The 6,391-nt window shown below is 41.0% G+C and overlaps 1 long non-coding RNA gene and 1 other non-coding gene across 2 annotated transcripts; one reads left to right on the top strand and one right to left on the bottom strand.

Annotated features, from left to right (window-relative positions):
- Window positions 1-330: 330 nt before the first annotated feature.
- TRNAT-AGU lies at window positions 331-404 on the bottom strand. The gene has a single exon. It is a non-coding gene; the product is annotated as a tRNA-Thr (tRNA).
- Window positions 405-3,434: 3,030 nt separating this feature from the next.
- On the top strand, window positions 3,435-3,904 carry LOC115619257. Its single transcript, XR_003994959.1, has 2 exons — window positions 3,435-3,514; window positions 3,832-3,904. It is a non-coding gene; the product is annotated as an uncharacterized LOC115619257 (long non-coding RNA).
- Window positions 3,905-6,391: the final 2,487 nt, after the last annotated feature.

Genomic DNA, 6,391 nt, shown 5'->3' with positions numbered 1-6,391 from the left:
AACACAAGTGAGAGGAGGTGATGGGTAGGTCTGGGTCCTGACAGGTGACAAACACCTCAGCGTCAGACACCTGGCCAGCATATGCTCAGACTGTAACAGTTAAAAAAAAAGAAATAGATTCACTGACCTGAGAGGCTATTGAAGATCTGGAGACGAGAAAAAAATTTAAGAAGGGTATTTTTGTAACTCCCTATGAACAAAGAGCCGAGGGTGGGGGTGCAAGGCAGTGCCCGAGTTTTTATCTATATAACGGGCTTTTTTGTCCCTAATGGCCATGGAACCACAGCCCCCGCGCCCCTCCCACGGCAAAATACAAATATCGTCCCACATAGGCACCGCTGGGATTCGAACCCAGGATCTCCTGTTTACTAGACAGGCGCTTTAACCAACTAAGCCACGGCGCCGCATGACAAAGACCTCCTCCACAAGGCCCTACTACATCGGCGCGACGATAGCGCGATGACGGCTCGACTCGCGCCCGCGCTCCCGCCGCCTTCCCGGTGTCCCCCCAGCACCCCCGCCGAACCTGGCCCGGCTCCACCGCAACGGAGCCGCCCTCGCAGGCCAGCAGGGCCCGGCAGCGGGCTCAGCTCCTGCCAAGGGTGAACGGGGGTGGAGCTGCCGCCGGGAACAGCCGGGAAGGGAACGGCCGCTGCGCTGCTCTGTGAGCCCCACTGCGCTATGCGGGGCTGTACCTCGCACGTCAGCGTCTGTTTTGGCACAACACGTGTAAAGACTGAAGGAAAATACATACCTGCTCTAATGGAAGGTGTCCCTGCCTGTGGCAGGGGGGTTAGAACTAGATGAGCTTTAAGGTCCCTTCCAACCCAAACCAGTCTGTGATTCTGTGAAATTACATATGTTATTCTTACAGTAACTCCTACAGGCAGCCACACTGACTTGGTCTAAAACAGCCTTACAGCTTTGTCATCAGGTAAGAACAGGGACCGAGTGTGTTAGTCAAACTACAGGGGTACAAGAGCCAGAAAAATGCAGATAAAGCTCCAGCTTGTGAATTGTCCATAATTATCCAATTCTCTGTAAAACCTGTGCTGCAAACAAGGGGCCTGCTGCTGCAGGGGAGAGCGGTTCAGGGCAGAAGACAAGCTGATTAGCGTGGCACTCAAGCACCAAACAGGTGATGGTAATGGACAGAAACCAGCAGTAAGTAATAAAATTGACTGGTTTTATTAAAAGTGGAATGTAAGAATTCAATTTTCCTTATTCTTCTCAATTTGAGAAATAGAAAGAGGATTCATTCAAAAGAAAATTTCCAACCTATTCACATTACTAATGCAAAATGAACCAAGCCTCTGTAAAGTAACTGCTTTTTTCCCCTGTTTCAGTGGAAAAAATTGGAGCTTTAATTTTTCCAGCTAAAAAGGGTAAAGAAAGAAACAAAGAACACTTCCAATTCTAATATAACATTAATTATTAATTGCTCACCACCCGCCGACTGATACCCAGTCTGACGTGAGCAGTAATCTGGGCCTTCTGGGTGACTCCCCCCAGTTTATATACTGGGCATGATGTACTGTGGTATGGAATACCCCTTTGGCTACTTTGGGTCAGGTGTCCTGTCTCTGCTTCCTCCTGGCTTCTCGTGCCCCTCCTCATCAGCAGAGCATGAGAGACTGAAAAGTCCTTGATCAGAGTAAGCATTATTTAGTAACAACTAAAAACATCAGTGTGTTATCATTGTTATTCTCAGACTAAAGCCAAAACACAGCACTGCACCAGCTACTAAGAAGGAGAAAAATAACTGTTACAGCTGAACCCAGGGCAATTTCTTTTGTTTCTTATTTTAGTGGAAACAACCCCCAAGACTTGAGCTAACAATCAGACATGTGGGTCAAAGAGAAGGATTAACAGTATTCATAAAGTTACGTGTGTGCATTTTGCAAATATTAATTTCAGAGAAGTCAAGCAATGTCAGAGTTCAGATTTTTGCAACCTTAGGTCTTTCCTATCTTATGAAATTATGATTTTACTGGACTTTTTTTTTTACTTACTGCATACGCTATTCAAGGCATAGTTAAAACACTCATGAACAAACCCACCTGAAAGATCTCAGAAAAGACCAGTTTCCTTCTAAACCTCTGGCTTAAAAATAACTTTCAACTGCTGTCACATTCAAGATAACATCTTCATATAGGAGAGCTCATAAGCCTGTGCCTCACGCTTGTTGCCTTAAATGTAAGCTTACCTGCCCTCTGGAATTGGAACTGTGCTGATTAAACCTTTCGAGCAATAACAGTACACCAACATTGGTGCTTTACGCAACACAAGTACTGCAAATTTCCCAGTTAACAGCAATTACAATTTAGTATCTGTGCCTTGGTATAATTATATTCTGGGCTCATAAGTAAATTTAAAAACATGTTTTAAAGATTCTGCTATAAAAACCATGCTTTATGTACGCATTTTTGACTGCTCTGTGCTGGAAAAGTATATGTTCATTTTTAATTGTATTTCTCAGGCATGGCATTTGTCTATCAAAATGACAACATGCCTTCCTAAACTCTAGGAATTTTATCTGTTAATACCATTCATGTTTTAATAACCTCCCTAGCTAGAGTAAATAATTTTTTTTAGATTTTAACCTGTTTCTATTCTTATGCCTGCTCAATGCTGTTAACCTCAAATCAGCTGTGTTGCTGTTGTCTGAACAAGGATATCTGATACAGCTGCTTGACTTGGCCTGCTTTCAGAACTGGTTTCCTTTCCTTAAAATGTAGAGAAGCCGCTGCCTGTTCCCACAGCTCTTCTTGCCATTATCACCTGATAAACAGCCTCAAGAGTTTTTAGGTAGTGAGTGTTAGAAATCCACTCTCTCTTCATAATTCTTTATTAAACTGTTTAAAAACTCAGAAAGGACCTGTGCTTAAATGGAGCTTAAACCCATGGTAATTGTGTAGTTGTCATTCTTCTGAGTGCTACAACTAGGGGTCTGCTTACTAGAGGAAAAGTTTTTCGGGTTGTTGTTTTGTTTGGGGTTTTTTTTTTTGCATTTTAGCAATACTTAAAGCATACCAAACAATTAAAAAAAAGTCTCAAGCTTTTTGTAAATAGTTTTACAAGTAGGAAATTTGGAGTCAAGTATGGTATTGTATTAGTTGGAAAAAAATAAAATCAGAGTTCACATAAAAATAGGGGTTTATTCAGGAAAAGCTCCAAACCATTCATCACAGGAATGAATTTTGAGCAGCACTGTGTCAAACTACATGGATTCAGTGTATCTCGAAAGTCAGGCCTAGATATAGATGTATGTGTGTATATTGAACTGTACCTTCATGAGTAAAATAATGCACATCTGTCACAGGTGATTAACTGAACTGCCATTTTTTGTTATATTTACACCAGTGTGCCTGCAATGTAGTGACTCCGAAATGATATCCGAGTGTGTATTCTGTTGTCTGTCTTCTCCAGTGAGAAAAACTTTGCCATTGCCACCTTCTGTTTCTCCTGATCTTTAAATTAATCTAGGAGTCTTGGGATGTTAACGCATTTAAGTGTATGTGGAGTGTACATCTTTATGTAGCACATGTATAAAGCTAAGACTTTCCTCTAACCTTGCTCTACTGTAGTAGTCTGTGTGAAGAATAATAAAATACATTGTACTAAGCCACTAAACAGCTGTGATGTACCAGGTAAAGAATAAAATCCCCAGGACTAGAAATTTATGCAGCACGGTACTAGAGAATAAAATTACTTACTTATCCTTTGGGGAATTTTAAACAATTTTAAATGAATATACCAGTTGAAGTTCAATCTTACTGAAGAAAATATGTGTATATATAAATTATTGATGCATTTCCTTCCATTCTTTAGATAAACCATTCTTCTTTACTATGGCAAACAAAGAATCACTGCTGTCAGTGGACATCAGGAAGAGTTTTGTGGGTAAAACCATGAATAAAACCATGATCTTTATCTAATTTGTTGCCATACCCCTTAAAAAAATTTGTGAAGGAACTTTAGGGCATTGAGAGTAAGTTGTGGTTCATGTGTGACATGCAGTATGAATGAATTCTGTGTGATAAAGGCTCCCTCCAACAAGGAGCGTGGTATTTTTTCCACCCTTTCTTAGGAGCAACCCTGAGAGGATTGCATCTATTCAGTATATATGAGAATGTCAATTAATTAAAGATTAAGTGTTTCAAAATGTTTGGAAGTCTTATTCCTAAAAATAGCCTTTTCAACATTTCTTTTTAAAAGGAAGTTAAAGTTGGGAAAATAGTTGGAACAGGTCTGTCCTGGGTTCAGCAGTAGCAGTCATTTTTCTCCTTCTTAGTAGCTGGTGCAGTGCTGTGTTTTCGACTTTAGTCTGGGAACAACGCTGATAACACACCAATGTTTTTAGTTGTTGCTAAGTAATGTTTACTCTGATCGAGGACTTTCTCAGTCTCATGCTCTGCCAGGGAGGAGGGGAAGCCAGGAGGAAGCAGAGACAGGACACCTGACCCAAAGTAGCCAAAGGGGTATTCCATACCACAGCACGTCATGCCCAGTATATAAACTGGGAGAAGTTACCTGGAAGGCCCAGATCACTGCTCAGGTAGGGCTGAGTATCGGTCAGCGGGTGGTGAGCAATTGTATTCTCTCCCCTTGTTATTTCCCTGATCATTATTATTATTGGTGGTAGCAGTAGTAGTTTTGTATTATACCTTAGTTACTGGAACAGGGGGGAGAAGGGGAGGAGTGAGCGAGTGGCTGCCTGGTTCTGAGTTACCAGGTGGGCTTAAACCACAACAGTTCTTTGTGGCGCCCAACGTGGAGCATGAAGGGTTGAGATAATGACAGATCTGACCAGAGTGTGTCTAATCATATTTGTGATAAGCATTCATTGTTTCGGATTAGTAGTCACTCGTCACAATGTTTGTTTATTTGCTCTCAGAGTTGTTGCACTTGGTCTCGGAATTTCAGCATGTCATACCTTACTTGCAGCCAGCATTTGCTGTTTTAGTGTTTATCAGCTGAGGGGCCTGGGCTAAGGTTCTTGTTTCATTGTACTTTATGGTAATGACTTGTAAGAAAATAGAATTATTGATCATGAAACTGGTCTGGCATGTGTTCTCAGCATGGCCATCACCTTCGTACTTTGGGAGGTATGTAATGGGAATTGTTAACAATTACAACCTCTCTTTTTCACCCCTCAGAGGGCCAACCTAGGAATGAGAAATCCTCTCACACCCTCCCCCACCAGGCTATTTACAGTACATTTTGGGAATGTTAAAGATTTTTAATATCCTTTTGATGCCCTTGAAACCTGCCTGCTTCTTTTGCTGGGAACCAGCATGTTGCTGAATATGCTGCTTGTGTTCTACCTATGGCCATACCAACCTGAGAATGCCTGATCTCATCTGATCTCAGAAGCTAAGCAGGGTCAGGCTTGAGTCTTGACTAAGGTTAAACAACTATCTAGGAATACCACCAAGAGATCTTCCTCGAGGCTGGACAGTCATGAGTGGCAGGTGTCGCAAGCCAAGTATCAAGCCTTCATATCCCATTTCATAATGTGATAAAGAGATGGGTCTAGGAAATTTCATTAGTAGAAGTTATATATTGTATATGCTGGAGCTATAGGCACATTCTTTGATTTTAATGCTTTGGACAGAAATGGATCACAGAAAAAGTCCTGTAACACCACCAAAATAAAGCTCTGATAAAGTTTTACTGAGTGTAATCAAAGGATACTACAAGTTATTTTTTTTAATATGCAGTAAGAAGATGAAGACATAAAATGATACAGCAATGTTTACAAAGAGAGTGTAGATTTCATCAGTATTAGTACTAGAAATGTTAAAATAACTTGGAACATCATCCTGTCCCTGTGAGTAATCTCTGATTGCATATAATTTTATTACATTTTCCACATCGGTTCCCTCTGTATCATCTAGTTTATCTAACTCGTAAAAGCTTATGCTTCTTTTATAAGCATCTCTTTCTTTGGATTAATTCAGTTGAGATTTCTTTAAGACTATAATTTTACTTGTTCCACAAGTTCTTTCTACACATTTCTCTCTTTTTCACCATAAATGGCTTTCAGTGCAAAGGTAGCACATACAGATAAGCAAGCCTGCAATCCCATATATTTTAATCATCACCACTGTTCTCTTTTGAAATGTGGCATAAAACTGGTGTCCTGGGTTCAGCTGTAGCAGTCATTTTTCTCCTTCTTAGTAGCTGGTGCAGTGCTGTGTTTTTGACTTTATTCTGAAAACAGTGCTAATAACACACCGATGATTTTAGCTGTTACTAAGTAATGCTTACTCTGATCAAGGACTTCTCAGTCTCATGCTCTGCCAGTGAGGAGGGGCACAAGAAGCCAGGAGGAAGCAGAGACAGGACACCTGACCCAAACTAGCTAAAGGGGTATTCTATACCATGG

Source organism: Strigops habroptila, chromosome W (assembly GCF_004027225.2).
Source record: "Strigops habroptila isolate Jane chromosome W, bStrHab1.2.pri, whole genome shotgun sequence".
NCBI lineage: Eukaryota > Metazoa > Chordata > Aves > Psittaciformes > Psittacidae > Strigops > Strigops habroptila.
Note: the sequence above shows the minus strand (reverse complement) of the source record. Positions and strands in the feature narration are given on the sequence as shown.